Genomic DNA, 22,834 nt, shown 5'->3' on the forward strand with positions numbered 1-22,834 from the left:
CCTGACCTCTGGGAGTTCACTCCCTCCCAGCCCTGCAGGGAGAGCTCTGTGTCCACAACAATGCCGGGCTCAGTGTCCAGGCTATCGTGGTGTCAGGAAGGGTCCAGGGCTCCAGGGCCCTGAGCTGGGGGTGAGGATCAAAGGACATGAGTGCAGGAGTTGCAGGGAGCCACAGCGCTGGGGGTCAGGAGGAAGTCAGGGAGCCTGGGACAGAGGACACAGCCGGGGACATGGAATAGGGACCTGGAGCAAACCTGAGCGTGGAGTGGTGATGCTCTCGTCTGTCACCTTCAGCTCCAGGGTCTCACTGCGCTCAGACCAGCTGTGCCCTTTTTGATAGAGGCAGCGATAACCCTGGCATTGTCATCAGTCATGGCGTCGATGGGGAATGTGGCCTCTGTCTCGGAGAGAGCCATGCGGAGGCATCACAGTCTCATCCCAATGAACAGATTTATTCTCCTTGTCCTCCCACACGGAATCGGTCAGCCCCAGCTGGGCCCCGGCACACGATTGTCACAGGCTGTCCCCGAGGATCACAGGTCCCGGCTCAGCCCTGATGGAGGGTTTGAGCAGGACCCCTGGGAGAAATTGAGATCTCAGGGTCCCTCAGGAGGAACTAACCAGAGCCACAGTCCCCCCATTTCCTCAGGTTACTTCCTTGTTTTTAGCAAACATGCAGAGTGCTCCGACATCCCCACGACCCAGTTTAGATCATCCCACCATCCTTTCCCCAACCACCACCCCCCACACCCAGTCCAGGGGACTGTGAATCCTCATCACTGCAGATGGATCCCCCTGACACAGGACCCGAGTCCCTGGTCACATGTTGGGCTTTTCTCAGGGTGAAACAGGGTAGGGGGAAGTCAGTGCAGGCTGGGGTCCTGGACACATCTTTCTGCCACGGACACTTTCTAGGGGACAGAGACTCTTGGAGGGAGGCAGAGGGTGAGGATGACAGGTCACATGTGGGGACAGCTAACCAGGAGTCTGAGATGTGGGAGTGACCTGGGCTAGAACTGAAGGGCAGCTGGTGACACTGTGGGGACCAATGGGACAGCAGAGCTGTACTGGAAGTCCAGTGGGGGGTGGAGCTCCGCCCAGATCTGGTCACATGACCCCAGTAGGTGGGGATTCCAAACTCCAGGGCAATCCTCTGAGCACCACTCAGCTCTGTTCCCACTGCATTCACTACCTTCCTCGCAGCCTGTTCCCATTTCTAGTATTGAGGGTCCTAAAACCCCATGTGTGCCACATGGCTGGGGAGCGGGAACAGAGGGCTGGTAGATCTGAATGAGAACATGGCACCCACAGCTCATGATCCTGGACAGAGGTAGGCGCTGGGTGACGCACCCCACTCATTTCCCCACTCCCTCCCTCCCTCATTCTTTCATCCACATCCCAGTTCCTCTCCACCCTTCTGCAGAGGGGCTCCATGTGCCACTGCTCCTACAAACACAAGACTCACACACAAGGACCTGCCTCCTTGGCTGGAGGAAAGAGGGAGCACAGAGGTTGATGGAGGGATCATGCAAACACACAGCCACCTGCCCCGGGTGAGTGTGGGAGTCTCAGATGAGGGACAGCTGACCTCATGTGGGAAGCACAGGGAAGAGGTCCAGATCTGAGACTCGAAGGCCAAGTGTGAACCAGGCGAGCTCAACAAGAGGAGAGTCAGCCTGGGAGGAGATCGAGAGAGCTGGACAAGGGTGTCTGTGGAAGTGAAAGAAAGGCTGTGTCTCCACAGGTCAGTGGGTCAGACAGCGTGACAACAGACCCATCCAGACACAGAGAGGGCCTGGGTCTCATCCTACCTGAGAGTGAGCTGTCAGAGGACTCTAAGAAATATTAACATCTCCTCTAGAAATAGAACATATATGAAAAAATAAATTAGGAAAATTAGACTCACCCTCCTGCATGTGGATGGACTGGGGCCAGGCAGAGCACTGGAAGAGAAGCTGTGGTAAGAAAAATGCCCAGTGCCCAGCATCCTCCCAGGGATGCACTCAGGAGCCCCTGATGGAGGCAGTTGCTCAGCCCCCAAGAATTTCCAGCTCCCTCCTCAGCATTACCTCTGAGCACACTCCTTCTTCTGGCTCTGAGTTTCAGCTCCAATCCCCTCTTCCAAAGAAGGACTCATACTGAACCTGTCCCCACACCCAGGTACCCACTTCTAGGACTCAGCCTTCCATGGTCAGACTTGGGTCAGGGCCAGAGCTCAGGGGTCAGACTCCCAGAAAAGACCAGGAGCCCCCTGGGCTGAAGTCAGGACTCAAAAGGGATGAAGACCCTCCCCAGTCTCCCACCCCCTCTGTACCAGCACTTTATCCCTCCATTCCAGCACTCCACCGAGGACCAGGAGGGAGGTGGGATGGGGGCCCATGGTCAGCCTACAGGTGCACCGTCCTGGAGCTGGAGGGTGAAGGACAGAGCCCACAGCTGACACAGTGGTCAGGAAGTGTGGGTCTGCGGTTTTTCCCAGGGTTGTTACATCAACGTCCTCCTGCAAAGGGAAGAGCTAGTTTCAGACCATTCCAGTGCAGGTTGGATACATCATGTGAGAGAAACTGACAGAGACTGGTGGGAGCTGCACCAGTGAGGCAGATGGCACCCGTGTGTGGGGCTCACTCAGCAGGAATGGGGTCACTAGTGGCCTGTCTGCAGGACCCAGAGTGCTCTCTAGGGAATGATCTTCCTTCTGAAGCTTCAGTCTCAGCTTCATGGTGACCTCAGAGTCCCCTGAAGTTAAAGACATGCTAAATTTGTAGGTTAGCAACTTGGACTAGGAATTGTACTTTGGGAATGTGTCCTCTGTTTCTATTGGTTTTGTGTTTTATTTTTGTTTTGCTTTTTAAGATTTTATTTATTTTTGGAGACAGGGATAGGGGAGGAGAGAGGGAGAAAATCATTGATATGTGACAGAACATAATCATTTGCCTTTTGCACTCCCCCAAACAGGAACCAGCCAGCAGCCCTAGCAGGTGCCCGACCAGGAATTGAACCAGAGATCACTGGTTTATGGGACAGCCCCCATCTCCCTGAACCACACCAGTCAGAACCTCTTTGTTTTTTGTTGGTTTGTTTTCCTCATTTTTCCCCGTGGATGGAACTGATGACCGACAAGATGAGGAAGAGTCTAAAAAATTTCCGTATCCTCCCCACAAGCATTCTGCCCCCTGGCAGCCCACCCCATCCCAAACCTGCGCTTCTGTCTTCCTGAGAGTGAAAGCAAGGGAGGTCAGTAAACACGTATTTATATGTGTCATTCCCCCAGTTCCTGTATTATTTCTTATTAAAATAAATATAATTTAAAAAGACCCAGAAGCTCACAGTTACACAGAGCTCATGGGAGAGGTTGGGGAAGGGGAAGGGGAAGTGATGGGCAGTGGTCCACTTCTCTCCCCTTAGTTGGGAGCTGGTCCCCAGCTTGCTTCCTTTTCTCCCAGGCATCTGTCCTCTTTGGGAGCGAGTCTGGAAGGCAAGGCCTGCGACATACAATTCTCATGGGAATAAAGCAGCATTGAGGGTTAAAGCTGTCGTTGTGAGGTAAGCTTCAACTCTCCCACAGACGTGGTGGGTCTTTTCTTCTGAAGAGCTGTTGGCTCTCCGCCTTCATTGCAGCCAACACTGCCTTTACTGGAACGTAAAGAGGGAAGAGGCTTTGAAATCACACCCCATGTAGTGTCCTGGAGCTGGGTACTGCCTGGGCTGCATTCTGTGTGGCAGGGGAGAAATACGCTGACCCTGTGACCTCTCCTCTGGCTCATGGGCAACAGGCCCACTATGTCTCCCAAAACTTTATTCACCCAATTTGAAGACAAGAGCTGATAAAGAATCTTAAAAATAAAATCTGCACTCTGCTAGTGCAGCTCAGTGGATTGAGCACTGGCTTGTGACCAAAGGGTCGCAAGTTCTGTTCTTAGTCAGGGCACAGGCCTGGGTGGTAGGCCAGCTCTCCACCCAGGGAGTGTGTGAGAGGCCCCACACACCGACGTTTCTCTCCCTCTCTTTCTACCTCCCTTCCCTTCGGTCTAAAAATAAATTAATTAAAATCTTTAAAACACATAAAATAAAATAAAATCTTCATTTTGACACTGATGGTAGATTCAGAAAATCAAGGCACATTGAAAGGGTAAAGAGAACTTTTTCATTGCCGGCCCTCTCCAAGGTGATGCCAAGCGGAAAGGGAGAGGAGTGAGTGAGTGCCTGGCTACCCAGCTGAGTGGGATTCTGTAACCTACAGAGACATCCCTACAGAAGAGAGAGGGGAATTGCAAGCATATATTGCGCACAGGGTTAATATCCAAAAATTATAAAGAAATCATACAACTCGGTAACAAAAAGTACTGATTACAAAAGAGCCCAGGAATCAATATTTTTCAAAAGAAGACTTCCAAATGGCCAACTCGACTCATGAAATGATGCTTCTAACATCACTAATCATCGAGGAAATGCAAATTAACACCACAATGCATTATCACATCACACCTGTTGGAGGTGAGTAGTGTGGTGAGGATGTGGAAATAAGGGAACACTCGTGCACCATTAGTGGGAATGTAATGAAGCAGTCACTATGGAAAACGTAGAAGATTCCTCAAGAAGTTAAAAATATAGACTAATTACAAGCATTCTGCAATTGTACTTCTGGGTATTATAGCCAAAGGAAGTGAAAGCAGATTATTCAACAGATAAAATTACAGCCATGTTTACTGCAGCATTATTCACAATAGCCAAGCTATGGAATCAGCCTAAGTGCCCATCAACAGATGAAGAAGATACACACAGCCCTGGCTGGTGTGGCTCAGTGGATTGAGCATGGGTCCTGCAAACAGAGGTGTCACTGGTTCAAATCTCAGTCAGGGCACAAGCCTGGGTTGTGGACCAGCCAGGTCCCCAGTAGGGGGCATGTGAGAGGCAACTACACATTGATGTTTCTCTCCCTCTCTTCTCTCTCCCTTCCCCTCTCTCTAAAAATAAATAAATAAATCTTTAAAAATGACAAAGTAGGTAAAATAAGATTATGTGTCTCTTTACCTGCTTTTCACATATTATTTTTTCCTTCTGAAAAAAGGAAATGAACAAAAATAGTCACCTCCGATACGTGGGGGTACAAGGGGAAGGGAAAAGAATCGAGTGGTCATCTCTGAGTGTACCATTCCAGGCAGTTGTCACTTCTGAAACCTGAAAATATTATACATATGCAAGACACAATTAAGTCACAAAAGATGAAAAATCACACTCTGACATGAATTATAACAAATAAAATAACATGAGCTTATTGATATTCACTCACCATGGCTACATGGTAAAACCAATAAATATAAAAAGGAAATCTATGACTTTGCTAGGAATTGGGTTTTCCTATAAGGGGACACAGGTACAACATAAATGACCCTGTAACATTACCCTGGTGGGGAAATACCTGTGGTGAATGGACAGGGTGCATCCTCCCTGATACTAAGTGGTCCACAGGAACAAAACCCCAGTGGTCCTGTCTTCACATAACCCCAGGTCACTCTTTCTAAATATTGCTCCCAGTGAAAGGGACCCGCAGACCATGGGGACCCCAGGTCCAGGGAAGGAGCACAGATGGGCCCTGGCTCCTTGTCTATCTACACAGCGTGACGGGGGCCCAGCTAAGGAGTGTGAATGTCTCAGAAAGCGCAGCGGGAAAGGCCCTTTCCTGGCAAAGTCTGGGGGCCCCTGCTCCCAGCAGGACACAGGCACCTTGCAGGCACTGCACCTGCCCTGGAGGAGCCCCTTCCTCCCTGAGACTGGCTCAGATCCCAGCAGGGAGGGGGCCTGCACTTCCCTGGAGAGGAGGAGCCTCAGTGAGAGCAAAGGGTGCCTCCCCTCCCTGTGTGCTGTGGTGCTGGGACTTACGGAGGGGAGGGGCGGTGTCTCCCTTCCCAGCCCCGCTCTACAGGAGACCGAGTGACTGGCCCTCCTCCTGTCCTGGGTCCCCTCCCCTGCTGCACTGGGTCCCAGCGTGGGTGTAGCGCAGCCAACACACACACAAATTCTCAGAGTGAAGCCTTGTCCCCCAGACCCAGGGGCCCATGGGTTGCCCAGCGGGGCTTTGGACTCTGGAGGCTGAGTTTGGGTGAAGGGTCCACAGGGTGAGGTCAGAGGTTTGTAATAAACTTCTGCCCCTGTTTCCAGAAGTTCCAGGGCGTAACAGACACCCTGGAAATGTCAGAGGCCAGGCTTCTGAGATTCCTCATGCTGCTCTCCACAAATGCATACCACCATGGTGACTCACAGCCCCAAGATGTGCGATCTCAGGATATGGGAGGTGGGGAGACCCAACTGGCTGACCTCGAGGTGTGTACTAGGGGCTTGCCTTCTCTCCTGGAGGCTCCCAGGGAGGCATCCCACCCTTGTCTCCCAGCGTGCTGAAGTTCCCCACATTCTGTGAAATGAGGCCCCTTCCTCCCTTGTCTTCAAAGCCATTGGGTTTCTCAGGAGGCAACACTGGGACCAAGTGTCTGCTTCCTCCTCCACCCTGAGGAGCCTATGATGTCCTTGACTTTTGTGAGTCATGCTGTCCTGGGGGCACATGAACTAGTGTCCACATCCCTGCTGTCACTTCCCTGCATGGGAACCTGGACTGGGGCGGCTGGATGGAGGGAGATTCCCTGTTCAGGTTCTGAGGAGCAGCCCTGCAGATCTGCTCAGAGGCTGCACCACTTTGTGTCCCCACTAGGGGTCCCAGGGGCTCCTGCTCCTACACAGCCTTGCCTCACTCGCTGTTCTTAGATTAGTATGTTTAATTTATTCTTTAATTACAATCAACATACAATATCTTATTTCACGTGTACAGCAGAGGAGTTAGACATTTATATACCTTATGAAGTGATCCCCCCAGTATGTCTAGTGCCCACCATTTAAAACTCATTTCAGCAATAGCGGTCCTGAGGAATGTGCAGGGATGTCTCACTGTGGTTCCAGCTGAGTCCCTTCCCTGGACCTTACATCCAAGTCAGCTGGGACCCAAGGGGACAGATGCAGGAGGTGTGGCTCTGGGTCTCAGGGGCTCCAGTGTGAGCCTCAGGCCCTGGGGAAGCCCCACCTAAAGGCACAAAGTTTAATTTCTCTATCAGGATCTCCCTTGTGTCCATCCCTGAGGTCTGTGTGGCCCCCTTGGGCCGGCTGTGCCCCGCCTCTGCCATAATTGCCACCAGGATCAGCAACACCACACCAGCCAAGCCAATGCAGACACAGTTCTCCACCGAGCAACTCTGGGAGGCAGGAGCTGGAAGTAGAGGACAGAGGGTCACTGACGGGTGGACACGAACCAGCCAGTCCCAGGACCTATGAGACAGGAGTTCCTCCTTTATTGGGCAGGCCCATCCCCTACCAGCACTGCCCTGTACATGCTCCCAGGTGACTTACCTGTCTGGGAGCCCTCCCCTATGAGTGGGGAGGTGACTTCAAAGGTTGTTCCTGGGAGTGAGAAAGGACCAGTGTTTGTCTCCTGCACAGATCTTCCCTTCCCTGAGAGCCCCCAACCCCTGCCCTCCCCACCTCCAGGCCCCAGGGGCCACATACCCAGGCTTCACTACCAGCCACCTACAGGCCCCCAGTACAGGGTACAGCTGCAAACTCAGACTTGCTCAGAGATCCAGGAAGAGTCTCCCATTCTGGCCTTCAAGCCCTCAGGCTGACCAGGCCTCTTGCAGTTGAGGATGCAAGATCTCCCTGCCTGCTGAGTGTCCATACACTGAGACAGAAGCAGGACCCCTCCCCACTGGCATCCTGCTGCCCACTCCCCAACAGAGCCACGAGGAGAGGAAGCTGCAGGCTAAGGTCCCTACTCCCAGGCCCAAAAGAGGCTCCGAATTCGGGAGCTAAGTTCTCCAGGGGCTCCTGTGAGGGGGCAGGAAAAGCTCTAGGACAGGTCCATCTTCAGCCTGTGCCTCTCAGCCTGGCTCTGCAGCTCCCACAGCATCTACACCCGGCCTCTTTCTCTGCATCTCTCAGTACAGAGGGGTCCCCAGGACTCCCCAGAGAGGAGACAGGTCATGTAAGGACAGCGGGATGGAATTCTCTGCTTCTATGTGTTTGAGGGCCTGGACACCCCTCAGAATGTCTTGTCACAACATTAGCACAAAGCAGTTGGACCCTGGTCCAGAGACAAACAGGATGGGTGGGAGCCACCTCACCTGGCCACAAGGCCAAAGGGTCCTGAAGGCTGACCCCACCCAGCAGAGCCACTGTGTCTCCCACAGTGCCCTAGGTCAGTGAGGGTCATGGGTCAGGATAAACTGGACATACCCACTAACCCACTGGAGTCTGAGTCACATCTGCATAAAGAGCAAAGGGAGAAACAACACCAGGTTTTGAAGGAAGAATCCCTCCCTCCTTGCCCCATTCTTTGAGCCAGTCACTTAAACCCTGACTCCAGGACCTCCCAGGAGTTGACCACACAGACAGGAAGGACAGCCTCATCTCAGATGCCTCCAAAGCACTGTCTATACCTGGTCACAGATGCCATGGACCCTGTGACTTACCCAGTGGTGGGTGGACCATCCACAGGGGACACACTCCCTCGGGTGCCCACAGAGTCTTCCCAAGAGCACAAAAATGGCTGGAAACCATTCTGAGTGAAAGGACAAATGGTGCCTTGAAAGGGGTCTGTTCCTAAAAGTACACTCTCTTTTGAGCTGCAAGACAGCTCCCAGCCCACCCCATGCTGGGGCTCCGTGTCCAGGCCATCGTGGTGTCCAGATGGGAACAGGGTTCCAGGGACCCAAAGTTGGTGTGAAGTCCAAGGGGCAGGAGTGCTAAGGGGCAGGGGAGCCACAGGGCTGGGGGCCAGCAGGAGGGCAGGGAGCCTGGGACAGAGGACAGTGGTGGGGACTGGGTGCAGGGATGTGGGGCAAACCTGAGGGTGGAGTAGAGACATCCTCACGTGTCACCTTCAGCTCCAGGGGCTCACACTGATTGGACCAGCTGGGCCCTTTGAGATACTGGCAGAAATAACTCCTGGCTGTGACGTCACTCACTGTGTCGATGGGGAACCTTGCCTGTGCTCGCTGTGAGCCGTGTCGAGAAGTGATTTTCTGATTCCAGTAAACAGATGTATTCTCCTTCTGCACCAGATGGAATAGGTCAGCCCAGGGTGGGCCCCGGCACACGATGGTTACAGGCTGTCCCCAGTGGATCACAGGGCCCGGCCTGGCCCTGATGGAGGGTTTGCGCATGACCCCTAGGTAGAAGCAGAGAAGATCTCAGGGTCCTTCAGGAGGAAGTTATGACTCTCACAGCCTCTTGTTTTCTGGGTTCATTTCCATGTTTTCAGCAAACTTGCAGAGCTGTGCAACCATTACTACAACCCAGTTTAGAACATCCCACCATCCTTCCCCAAACACCAACCCCACGCCCACTCCAGGGGACTGTGAATCCTCATCACTGCAGAGTGACCCCCCTGACACAGGACCACAAGTTCTGGTCACATGTTGGGCTTTTCTCATGGTGACACTGGAGAGGCCAGAGCAGCCTGGGGTCCTGGGCACTACTCCCTGACATGGACTCTTTCTAGGGGACAGAGACACTGGGAGGGAGGCAGAGGGTGAAGGTGATGGGTCATATGTGGGGACAGGGAAGCAGGAGTCTGAGATGTGGGAATGACCTGGGCCAGGTCTGAAAGGCAGCTGGGTGATAATGTGGGGACCAATGGCGGCTGCAGAGCTGCACTGGATAACAAGTGTGGGTGCTGCTCTGCCCAGATGTGGTCACATATCTCCAGTGAGTGGGGATTCCTGACTCCAGAGCAATCTTCTGAGCAGCCCTCAGCTCTGTTCCTACTGCATACTCTACCTTCCTTCCAGCATGTTCCCATTTCTAGTATTGAGGGTCCTGAAATCCCATATGTGCCACGTGTCTGGGGAAGGGGGAAGAGAGGGCTTATAGCCCTAAAACAGGAAGATGGCACCCACAGCATGTGATCCTTGATAGAGGCTGATGTTACCCAAGGCTCCCCACTTGCTCCCTTGCTCCTTCTCTCCACCACATCCTAGTTCCTCTCTGTCCATCTACAGAGGCCCTTCACGTGCCACTGGCCCCACAAACATCAGCCACACACACAAGGACCTGCCTGTTTATCTGGAGAAAATAGGAAGCACAGAGGCTGATGAAGGGATTGTGCAAACCCACAGTCACACATGTATACAAGGGTCCCAGGTAAGTATGGGATCTCAGGGATGACAAGGCACAGAATACTTTGTATGAAAGTCAGAAGGGAGAAGCACTGAGCTGGGACCCAAAGGCCAAGTGTGAACCAGCCCAGCCCAGCTAAAGGAGAGTCAGCCTGGGGAGAGATCGAGAGATCCAGACAAGGGTGTCTGTGGAAGTGGAAGAAAGGCTGAGTCTCTGCAGATCAGTGAGTCGGACAGCGTGAGAACAGACCCATCCAGACAGAGAGAGGGTTTTGGGTCTCAACCTAACTGAGGGGAAGCTGTCAGAGGATTCTAAGAAAAATTAATACTTTGTGAGAAAACACAACATTAAAAATGGAATTTAAAAGATAGACTCACCCTCCTGCATGTGGATGGTCTGGCCCAGGCAGAGCACTGGAAGAGAAGCTGTGGTGAGAGAAACACCCAGCGCCTGGCCTCCTCCTGGGACTGCACTGAGTTGCCCTGATGGAGGCAGTGCTCAGCCCCTGAAAATGTCCAGCTCCCTCCTCAGCATTACTTCTGAGCACAGCCCTTCTTCTTGCTCTGACCTTCAACAAAGCCCCAATCCCCTCTCCCAAACAAGGACTCAGTGTGAACTTGTCCCCACACCCAGGTACCCACTTCTAGGACTGAACCTTCCATGGTCAGACTTGGGTCAGGATCAGAGCTGAGGGGTAGGACCCCTGGGAGGGACCATGAGTCTCCTGGGTTGCAGTCAGGACTCAAAAGGGATGAAGATGCCTCCCCAGGCTCCCATCTCCTGTGTCCAGGGATGCTATCCCTCCATTCTAGCACTCACCAAGGACCAGGAGAGACCTGGGACAGAGGTCCATGCCCAGACCTGCAGCCTGGACCTTCCTGGAGACTGAGGATGAAGGACAGAGCCTATAGCTACAACAGTGGTCAGGAAGTGTGGGTCTGAAGTTTCTCTGGAGTTGCTGCATCAACGTCCTGGAGCAAAGGGGAAGAGCTAATGCAACGGTCCTGAATGCAGCATGAGTACAACCCAAGTAAGACACTGAGAGAGACTGGTGCCCTGACTGGTGCAGGAGGCTGTGCCCATGCTCAGGACTCAAGGAGCCACAGGAGGGCTGAGACCATGTGCAGTTCAGGGTTGGGGCTGCAGCAGAGACTGATGGCTGTGCTCACCAGGGCTGGGTCCCAGTGACTGTGGCCCCAGATCACAGGCACTGTCTGTGGTCAGTGCTGGCAGTGGAGCTCAGGCTGCTGACTGCAGGCATCTCAGCCTTGGATGTATACCCCCCATAAGAAATGTATATGGCACATGGATGTGAGGGAAGCTGACATGCACATTCAAGTCCCCAGATGCCACCAGCCCATTAACTTCAGTCTCCTGGAGCTTCCAGCCAGAGGGGGCTCACACCACCATGTCGTTTCTCACTACTGCCAAGGCCAAGTGTGTCCTGGGAATTGCCCACCCTTTCAGGACAGAATCATATGGGCTGGAGAGCTCAGCAAGAAATATGCATCGAGCAGCATGAACACCATGCAGTTTATCCACAATGGTGCCTACATCTGTGATGCCAAAGCCTCCTGACAACATCTCTCAGCTGGGACACATTTGGCTCTATGTGGTGGAGAAAGAGGTTTGGCCCGAGTCTCAGGGTGGGGTGGTGGTGGGCATAGTGACAGCTGTGGTTGGAGGTCTCTCTCCCTGGTCATCACTGTGACTCTCACTGTCCTCTACCAAAGGAAGAGCCCTAAGGGTGATGACATGGGCTGCAACCCCTCAGAGAGGGTGTCACCAGTTAAGTGGGCTCAAGTAAGTCCCCCTCTGAAAGTCGCCCAGTCATGTGTGTGCAGTTAGAGCACCCCAGAGGACATCACAGTGACAAGATCAACAAGTCCAAGTCTGCAGTGTATGTGGATATCAGGAAAAATTAGGGGAAGACTCAGACAATACCCGAAGCAAGACACAAGTCAAACTGGACTCTGGTGCAGGGACGTGGGCCAAAGCAACAGGGGCCTGGGACAAGGAGAAGCACCGAGAGGGAAAAGAAGATGTGCCAAAGGACGTGTGTGAATGTTCTGTTTACTCTTCTGATGTGAGGAGCCAGTGGTGAGTGATGAAGACCTGGTGTGAGTCTACGTGTATAAATCACATGGCTGCTTTTTGTACTTTCTGCGTTCAGGGTCATGTACAGTGGGAGAAATTCAGCATCATTCCTGTCTCTGTCTTAGGTGTGGTTTCCCTTCAGGGAGACGTACTGATCTTTAGTGTCCCATCTCCCTGAGCCACACCAGTCAGGGCCTCTTTGTTTTTTGTTGGTTCATTTTCCACAGTTTTCTACTCAGATGGAACTGATGAAGGAGAAGATGAGGAAGTGTCTACACAACTCGTGCATCCTCCCCACACTTCATTCTGCCCCCTGGCAGCCCCACCCCATCACAAACCTGTGCTTTCTGTCTTCCCTGAGGGTGAAAACAAGGGGAGGTCAGTAAACACGTATTTGTATGTGTCATCCCTCCAGTTGCTGGATTATTTTCACTCAAATAAATATTTGAGCTACAGTTACTCAGAGGTCATGGGAGAGGTTGGGGAAGGGGAAGTGATGGGCAGTCCACTTCTCTCCCCTTTAGTTGGGGGACCATCCCAAGCTGCTTCCCTTTTCTTTCCAGCATCCATCCTCTTTGGGAGGGAGTCTGGAGGCTGACTCCCTACACAATTCTTATGGAAATAAAGGAGCATTGAGAGTTCAAGCTGTCCTGAGTGAGCTTCAACTCTCCCACAGACGTGTGGTCTTTTATTTTCTGAGGAGCAGTTGGTTCTTCCCATTGAGTTTCACCCAACGCTGCCTTTGTGGAACCATAAACAGGGAAGTGGCTTTGAAACCACACCCCATGTGGTGTCCTAGAGCTGGGGACTGCCTGGGCTGCATTCCCTCTTGCAGGAGAGAAATATGCTGGCCTTGTGGCCTCTCCTGATGCTCATGAGCCACAGGTCCACTGCGTCTCCTAGAACTTCCAGGACCCAAGATCAAGACAAGGGCCCTTAGCAGCCCTCTCATGAGTGCTGGGGAGGGGAGGGTGGGATGCTGGATGGTCTCTGTTCTCTCAATGATGCCGAGAAGACAGAACTCGGGTGAACCTTGGTGTGTAAGGCAGAAAGGACACGCCTTCTTGAGAGCAGGTGTGGGGTTTACCTGTGATGCTTCCTGACAGTCACTTTTACAGACAAAAGGGGCATCTCCCTCCTTTCTCCCTGGGGTTCTGACCCTGCGTTCCAACTCACTGAGGCCCAGGAGGGTGGTGGAATTGGATCACACCATCATCCTTCGACCGTCTTCACTGTCCTTGTCTGTGGGGAGGAGGACAGGGCCCTGCAGGTCAGGAAGTGTGCAGGGACCACCCCGTGGGCTCATTGCTGTGGTCTCACAGGAACTGAGTCAGGGTGTCCCCAGACCCAACTCTAATGTTCCTGCTTTGGGTCCAGAGAGGCTTTGGTTTCTGAAAAGCATTTCTGCTGAGATATTCCTTAACCAGGCAGAGCCCATGTCTGCATACAGACCATCTGGTATTAATTCATAACAGATGGATAAAGATAGAGACATAAATAAAAAGTAAGTGTATGGAGATACAAATAGATGATAAATGATAGGTAGGTAAATAATAGCACACAGATGATAGTAAACATATAGATAGAGGTGATGGATGCATAGATATAGATGTAGAGGACAGGTAGATTGATAGATAAGTCAATGATAGGTACATAGATAGATATCTACCATACATAGATATATACATACATAGATAAATATACAGATTAAAAATTACATAGATACATACATAGGTCAATGGTTACATAGAAAGACACATAGTCACTTTCATCCATAGATAGTAACATAGATACATAAATACTTAGATAACGACAAAAATACATGGACAGTATAAGCAGATGTGCCTGACTCCCAGGACTGCCCTGGAGAATCTGTGGGAGATCAGGTGTGTGAGGGGAGAGACTCCTACAAGAGTGGGCAGTGGAGAAATCCTAATGATGACAGTGTTATGGGTGTTATGGATGCCATCTACTGACACTGGGGACTGTCACATACAATGAAAGAGAGTGAATAGGAAAACATTAGAGGAAATTTAAATTAAGCATGTTTAAATATCTGTCAAAATAAAGAGGGATATTAAACATTTCAGGCAAGAATATAAATTATATTACAGAAGAATAGGACTGTTGAGCAGACTTAGAAACCTTAGAGGTGAACACACAACACAATGAACACATTCAAGATATCACTCCCATCCAGGACGAGACTCAGCTGAAGAAACACTGATGAAAGCAGAGGACAAGGTTGAGGAAATTTTCAGGATATGGTGCACAGAGACCAGAAGTGGAGATTCGAGATACCTGAGGTCCAGAATGAAAAGGACAAACGTCACATCTGCTAACAGTTGGGAGGAAAGGAGAAAAAAATCACATCTAACAACAGTGCAGGAGATAAACCATTGAACCTTTACAGACTTCAGGAAAGACCAGCTAAGGGTGAGGATGCATACCTTTGAAAATAAAATCTTCACCCTGGCTGGTGTGTCTCAGTAGATTGAGTGCCAGCTTGTGAACCAAAGAGCCACCAGTTCTATTCTCAGTCAGGGCACATGCCTGGGTCGCCTGCAGGGTCCCCAGGAAGGGGCTTGTGAGAGGCATGCACACATCCATGTTTCTCTCCGTGATTCCATGCACTACTATGACCAATACACACCAATGTGGTGGCTCACATCCACACGGATGTGTGCTCTCAGGGTCAGGGAGGTCAGGAGTACAAACGAGTTGAACTTCAGGTGTCTGCAGGGCTACCTTCTCTCCTGGAGGCTCAAGGGAGCATCCTCCCTTGTCTTCCAGCATCTAGAGACCCTGCATTCTGTGACACTCGGCCCCTTCCTCCCTTGTCTTCAAAGCCAGTGGGTCCTTTTCAGGAGTTGTCACTGGGACCCAGTGTCTGCTTCCTCCTCCACCTCTGAGGAGCCTGTGATGCCCTTGACCTTTGAGAGGCACGCTGTCCTGGAGACCCGTGTATAAGTATCCACATCTCTGGTTTCACTTTCCTGCATGGGAACCGGGCCTGGGGCGGCTGGATGGAGGGAGATTCCCTGTTCCAGTTCTGAGGAGCAGCCCTGCAGATCTGCTCAGAGGCTGCACCACTTTGTGTCCCCACCAGGGGGCACAGGAGCTCCCTCTCCTCCACAGCCTTGCCACACTCATTGTTTTTAGGTTATTATGTTCACTTTATTCTTCGGTTACAGTTGACATATAGTATATTTTTTCAAGTGTACAGCACAGGGGTTAGACATTTACATGCATTATGATGTGATTTCCCAGTAAGCCTAGTGCCCACCATTTAAAAATGATTTCAGCAATACTCATCCTGAGGAGTGTGAGGTGGTATCTCACTGTGGTTTTGCCTGGAGTCCCTCCCCTGGACCTTAGATCCAAGTCAGCTGGGACCTGAGGGGACAGATGCAGGAGGCAGAGACCATTCCAGGAACAGAGGTAGGTGAGCAGGGACCCCGAGCAGGTGCAGTTCCGCAGGTACAATTCCACAGGTGACAGGTGTGGGTGAGACCAAAGTCTTCAGCAGCACATGCCCAGGCCCCAGGAAGCAGGTGAGAATGCAGGGCTCCAGGAAGAGAAAGAGGGAGGCAGAGGCTGCAGGGACCTGGGGCCTGTCTGAGATCCAGGAGAGAAGGGAGACCTGGGCAGGAGTGGGGTAGGGCTGTGAGTGGGTGAGAGTCAGGCCTGAAGCCAAACCCTGGAGAAGGAGATGGGCCACACAGGAGGTCAGTCCCCGCTGCTCCTGCACCCTTCCGAGGACAGAGTCCCGTGCACAGGGCTGCCTCACCAGGGGCACCATGAAATTCAGAGAACGGGGGTGGCTCTGGGTCTCTTGGGCTTTAGTTGGAGTCGGGGGCCATGGAGAGGCCCCTTCTGGTGGCTTGGAGTCAAATTTCCCTGACTGGATCTCCCTTGTGTCCATTGCTGTGGTTGGTGTGGCCACCTGAGTCAGCTGTGCCCAGACACTGCCAGGAGCAGCAACACCACTCCAGACAGAACGATGCAGACATAGTTCCCCACTGTGTAATTCCCAGAGGCGGGGTGGGGAAGAAGAGGACAGAGGTTCACTGACAGATGGACAAGGATCAGCCAAGCCTAGGACCTATGAGACAGGAGCTCCTCCTTTATTGGTCAAGCCCATCCCCTTCCAGCACCTCTCTGAGCACACTTCCAGGTGACTTACCTGTCTGGAAACCCTCTCCTGTGGGTGGGGCGGTGGCTTCAGGGGTTGCTCCTGGGAGTGAAATGGGGCCAGTGTTTGTCTCCTGCACAGACCCTCCCTTCCCTGGGAGCCCCCAGCCCGGCCCTCCCCACCTGATGACCCCTGGGGCCACACCCTCAGCTTCACTACCAGTCAACTACAGGACCCCAGCTCAGAGCACAGCTGCAAACTCAGACTTGCTCAAGGATCCAGGGAGAGTCTTCCCTCCTGGCTCCCACCCCCAGGCTGAATAGGCCTCTTGCTCTAGGGGTTGTAAGATGTCATTGCTGGCCAATTGTACACCCACCAAGAAAGAAGCAGGACCCCTCCCCACTGTCACCCCGCTGTCCACTCCCCAGCAAAACCCACAGAAGGGGGTGCCCCAGGATGAGATCCTCACTCCCCAGCCCAGGAGGGACTCCGGGTAGAAGGCTTAGGTCTCCAGGGGCTCCTGTGAGGGGGCAGGAGAAGCCTTGAGCCCAGGTTCCTCCCCAGCCTATGTCTCTCAGCCTGGCCCTGCAGCTCCCATGGCATCCACACCCGGCCTCTTTCTCTGTACCCCTCAGTACAGAGGATGCCCCTTGGACTCCCAGGAAAGGGGACAGGGACATGTGAGGACAGTGGGTTAGAATTCTCTGCCTCTATGTGTCTGAGAGGCTGGACACCCCTCAGAATGTCCTACCATCCTTGATACATTACAGGAAGCAGCTGCTCCCTGGTCCAGAGACAAACAGGGTGGGTGGGAGCCACCTCACCTGAACACAGGGTCAGGGAGTTCTGAAGCCTGGCCCCACATATGGGGGACCCCTCACTGCCACTGTGTCCCCCAAACTCCCCCAGGGCAGTGGGGGGCCATAGGTCAGGATAAACTGGACATGCCCACTGACCCAGGGGACTCTGAGTCACAGTGGCATAAAGAGCAAAGGGAAAGACAACACCAGGTTTTAAAGGAAGAATTCCTCCCTCCTTGCCCCACTCCTTGAGCCAGTCATTTAAACCCTGACTCCAGGATATCTCAGGAGCTGACCCCACCTACAGAATGCATAGTCTCATCCCAGAGGTCCCCCAAAGCACCTTCTAGCCTTGGTCAGGGACCCCATAAACCCCACAACTTGCCCAGTGTTGAATGGACCACCCACAGGGGACACACTGCCTGAGGTCCCCACTGAGTCTGCCCAAGAGCACAGAAAAAACTGAAAACAATTCTGAGTGAAAGGACCAATGGTCCCTTAGAGGGGTCTGTCCCTGAAAGTCCACTCTCCACCCAGCCCTGCAAGAGAGCTCCCAGCCCACCCCATGCTGGGGCTCAGTGTCCAGGCCATCATGGTGTCCAGATGGGACCAGGACTCCAGGGCCCTGAGCCAGATGTGAAGGCCAAGGCACATGAGTACAGAGGGACAGGAGAAATACAGGACAGGAGAAATACAGGGCAGGAGGCCAGCAGGAGGGCAAGGAGCCTGGGACAGAGGACAGAGGTGGGGACAGGGTGCAGGGACGTGGGGCAAACCTGAGGGTGGAGTAGAGACATCCTCACGTGTCACCTTCAGCTCCAGGATCTCACTGGGCTCAGACCAGAAGGTCCCTTGTTGATAGCGGCACTGATAACCCCTGGCAGTGTCATCACTCATTGCAGGGATGTGGAATCTGGCCTCTGTCCCATTAGAGTCATGTGGAGGTGTCACAATATGATCCCCAAGGACAAATCTGTTCTCATCCTCCAGACGGAATAGGTCAGCCCAGGCTGGGCCCCCACACACGATGGTCACAGGTTGTCCCTGGGGGATCACAGGTCCTGCCTCGGCCCTGATGGAGGGTTTGGGCAGGAGTCCTGTGAGAAAGCAGAGAAGACCTCACGGTCTCTCAGGAGGAAGTCACCAGTTATCACAAACCTCCATTTTCTGGGTTCCCTTCCATGATTTTAGCAAACTTCCGGAGCTGTGCAACCATCCTCTCCACCCAGTTTTCAACATCCCACCATCCTTTCCTCAAACACCACCCCCCACACCCAGTCCAGTGACTGTGAATCCTCATCACTGCAGAGTGACCTCCCTGACAAAAACCCCCAAGTCCTGGTCACATGTTGGGCTTTTCTCAGGGTGACATGGAAGGGGTCAGAGCAGCCTGGGATCCTGGGAACTACTCCCTGCCAACAGTCACTTTCTAGGGGACAAAAATGCTGGGATGGTGACAGGGGGTGAGGGTGACAGGTCACATGTGAGGACTGGGAAGCAGGCATCTGAAGATTCACCTGGGGTGGGACTGAAGGGCAGCTGGTGACACTGTGGCGACCAGTGGGAGCTGCAGAGCTCCACTGGAAGTCAGGGGAGGGGAGGGTGGAGCTCCACCCTGATCTGGTCACATGACCCTAGTGGGTGGGGATTTCCAAACCCAAGGCAATCCTTTCAGCAGCACTCATCACTGTTCCCACTGCATTCTCTACCTTCCTGGCAGCCTGTTCCCATTTCTAGTATGGAGGGTCCTGAAACCCCACATGTGCCACGTGTCTGGGGATCGGGGAAGATAGAGCTTTAGCCCTGAAACAGCAAGATGGTACCCAAGTCACACAAGCCTGATAGAGGCAGATGCTGACCAAGGTTCCCCACTCGTTCACTCACTCTGCCCCTCGCACATTGTTTCATCCACATCCTAGTTCCTCTCCATCCATGTACAGGGGGGCTCCATGTGCCACTGACCCCACAAACATGAGACTCACTCACAAGAACTTCCTTCTTTGTCTCAAGGGAAGAGAGAGCACAGAGGTTCATGAAGTGATCGTGCAAACCCATAGCCACACACCCGGAGTGAGTGTGGGAGTCTTGGGGCCAAGGAGGGACAGTTGACCTCTCTGGAATTCACAAGGAAGAGGTGCAGAGCTGAAAGCCAAGTGAGAAACAGCCCAGCCCAGTGAGAGGAAGGTCACCTTGCAAAGAGGTCAGGACCAGCAGAACAAGGGTCTTTGTGGAAGTGAAAGAAAGGCTGTCTCCCAACAGATCAGTGGGTCAGACAATGTGAGAACAGACCCATCCAGACAGAGAGATGGGCCTGGGTCATACCCTAGCTGAAGGTAAGCCATCAGAGGACTCCAACAAATATCAATACCTTGTCTGAAAACACAAGACACATGAAAAGTGAATTTAACAAGGTAGACTCACCCTGCTGCATGTGGATGGACTGGGCCAGGCAGAGCACTGGAAGAGAAGCTGTGGTGAGAAAAACGCCCAGCGCCCGGCCTCCTCCCGGGGCTACACTCAGTGGCCCTGATAGAGGCAGGGCTCAGCCCCTGAAAATGTCCAGCTCCCTCTTCAGCATTACCTCTGAGCACAGCCTTTCTTCTTGCTCTGAGTTTCAACAAAGCCCCAATCCCTTCTTCCAACAGGTACTCAGTCTGAAACTGTCCCCAAACCCAGGTACCCGCTTCTGAGACTCAACCTTCCATACTGAGACTTGGGTCAGGGCCAGAACAGAGGGGTCAGACCCCCAAGGGGGACCATGAGTCTCCTGGGCTGGAGTCAGGACTCAAAAGGAATGGAGACGCCTCCCCAGGCTCCCACCCCTCTGTACCAGTACGTTATCCCTCTATTCCAGCACTCACCCAGGACCAGGAGGGAGCTGGCATGGGGACCCATGGCCATACCTGCAGCCTGTACCATCCTGCAGACTGAGGGTGAAGGACAGAGCCTGCAGCTGGCGCAGTGGTCAGGAGTGTGGGGTCAGGTGTTTTCCGGGAGTTGCTACATCAGTGTCCTGGGGCAAAAGGGAAGAGCTAATGCAGATGATCCTGAGTGCAGGTTGAGTACAATTCCTGTGAGACACTGAGAGAGGCTGGAGCCCTGCCCAGTGCAGGAGGCTATGCCCATGCCCAGGGCCCAGGGAACATCAGTGGGGCTGAGACGGTGCCCAGAACAGTGGTGGGGCTGCAGCAGAGGCTAATGGCTGGGCCCACCAGGGCTGGGTGGTGACTGTGGTGGCCCCAGATCTCAGGCCCTGTCTGTTCCACTCCTGGCAGAGGTGCACACAGGTCCACCTTGCCACCCAGACCTTCCTGCACCCACTTTGAAGACAAGACCATTGGAGGCCCTCTTGTGCATGCTGGGGAGGGGAGGGCGGGATGCTGGATGGTCTCTTTTCTCTCGTGATGCCGAGAAGAGAGAACTCGGGTGAGCCTTGATGTGTAAGGAATAAAGGACACACCTTCTCAAGAGCAGGTGTGGGGTTTACCTGTGATGCTTCCTGATAGTCACTTTTACAGAAAAAAGGGGCATCTCCTTTCCCCCCTTTCTCATCAGGCCCTGTGAACACACTGCACATTCCTAGTAGTCCCGATACAAGAGCCCAAACTTCCCTTTCTGTTGGGCAGACTGAGAGCTACCTCTAGAGCACCTACAGGCCCGCCCTCTAATGACCATCACAGGTGGCTTCTCTGTCCTCAGCTCCCTGTGCTGCCTCCTGTCTGACCCATCACCTCCCCACCCACCCAGCCCCCTCATGGGTCAGCACTTACAGAGCTCCCCCCACACTCCCCAAACCCCCAGTACACAACAGGGCCCTCACCAGCCCTTGGCCCAGGGCTCTGGGACATCCTCCTCTGAGGGAGGGGCTCTCACATGCCACCACTGCCTCTTCAGGACACACCACTGCTGTGGGTCTTGGGGCCCTGTTTCCTGTGTCCCCACATTCCTGTCCCTGACCACAGAGGGCAGCAGTGGGATTGCTTCTGAAGGAAAGAGCACTTTCTGCATATTCTTATTGGCAGAATGACAGGTGACTTGTGTAAGGCAGCATCTGAAAGGGACAATGCCTCAGAGGAGAGATCCAAGACCCTCTGCAGCTGTTCCAAGGAGCATGTCCAGCTGGGAAAACCACCAACTTCATCACTTCTCATGTTCAATTGTTGTCCTTGTGTGAATATTTTTAATACATCTTTTTTAATTGAAGACAAGAGAAGCTGAGAGAAACCCAATGTTTCTGGTGATAAAGGGTCAGACAGAGCAGGGCAGGAGGAGGCTTGAGGTAGACATGGCAAAAAAAGACACATTGACAGGGATCTGATGTGGCTGCAGTCCAACTAGTTGAGGGTTTCAGATGGAAACAAGAGTCATCAATATTTTCCCTAACTTCATCTGAAGGACAGAACACAGCTATGGTGGCAGGGAGATTCCCCTGGACACCCAAATAGCTGCTGTGGAGGGGGGAGTGAGAGAGCTCAGATTGGGGACACAGTCCCTAGCAGGGACATAAGAACACATGAGGACATATGAGGACACGTGGAGGGAAATCAGCAGGATCTGGGATGGAGGGACATGAGGAGGGACATAGAGGGAATCTAGGGTGACTGTGTTGCCTTGTCCTGGACTTGCAACCCTCACTGAGAAAACAGGAGTAGACTGATGGAGTCAGGCGTGAGTGGGCGAGAACCAGAGGTCCAGTTTTGCATTTATTGGCTCTGAGGGTTCTAGAGATCACTGTGATGTTCCGGGGGTGTTTGCAGCCATCAGGAGAGACTTGGGAAGGACATTCCTCGGCTGTAACTGGAATTCAGTCTCCCCAGAACCCACAAGACTCCAGTCAGAGCGGCCCTTGCAATGGGAGGGATTAGAGGTGTAAAAATGAGTCCTCTCCTAGGTGTGGATCACCCAGCACAGGCAGAGAGTGGCAAGCAAAGGCCAAGGGTAAACACACTGTTTGATCTCATTAACTGGGGGTCAAGGTCAGTGAGCCTCAGGGAAGACTTTGTCTCCACTGCAACCTCCAAACCACCTTCATCCATAAAACTCCCAGGGGACAGCTTCCTTCCTCTGTAGTGGGTTTCACTCAAGTTCCCAGGCACCTCCCAGCCAGACTTCCCGTGGCCTTTCTGTATTGGGCCTGTCCCTTCCCGGGGTCAGAACAGGTTAGGGGACCTAGTCCCTCCTCTGAAGGTTCAGGCCCAGGTACCCCAGAGTCAGCAAGGTCTGCATGACTGACTCTCTCTCAGGGCCCAGCAGGTCCTGGACTAGAGGTTGGACTGAGGTGGGGCCCCGACCCCACACTGATGCCACCCCTTTTGTCCCTGGGGTTCTACCCCTGTGTTCCAACTCACAGACACCCAGAAGGGGTTGGTATTGCAGCCCATAACCAGCCTCTCACCATCCTCTCTGTCCTTGTCCTCTGGATGGAAGGACAGGGCCCTACAGGATGGGAAGTGTGCAGTGGCCACACTGTAGGCTCATTTCCATGGTCTCACAGGAAGTGAGTCTGGGTGCCCCCAGGCCCAACTCTAACGTCCCCTCCTTGGGTCCAGAGAGGTTTTGGTTTCTGAAACGTGTCTCTACTGAGATATTTCATGACCAGGCTGAACCCATGTCAATCTAAAGACCTATGGTATTAACTGCATCA

General features: G+C 53.0%; 1 protein-coding gene, 1 long non-coding RNA gene and 1 pseudogene across 2 annotated transcripts in view; 1 reads left to right on the forward strand and 2 right to left on the reverse strand.

Annotated features, from left to right (window-relative positions):
- LOC114510690 (leukocyte-associated immunoglobulin-like receptor 1) overlaps nucleotides 1-22,834 on the reverse strand; it is a 137,102-nt gene that overhangs the window by 69,039 nt on the left and 45,229 nt on the right. The window lies entirely within an intron of this gene.
- On the reverse strand, nucleotides 469-20,167 carry LOC118497610. The gene is made up of 3 exons (XR_004900147.1): nucleotides 20,052-20,167; nucleotides 10,536-10,571; nucleotides 469-578 (listed from the first exon to the last, which is right to left on the reverse strand). It is a non-coding gene; the product is annotated as an uncharacterized LOC118497610 (long non-coding RNA).
- LOC114511242 lies at nucleotides 11,531-12,083 on the forward strand (annotated as a pseudogene).

The sequence above is a fragment of the Phyllostomus discolor genome, chromosome 12 (genome assembly GCF_004126475.2).
Source record: "Phyllostomus discolor isolate MPI-MPIP mPhyDis1 chromosome 12, mPhyDis1.pri.v3, whole genome shotgun sequence".
NCBI lineage: Eukaryota > Metazoa > Chordata > Mammalia > Chiroptera > Phyllostomidae > Phyllostomus > Phyllostomus discolor.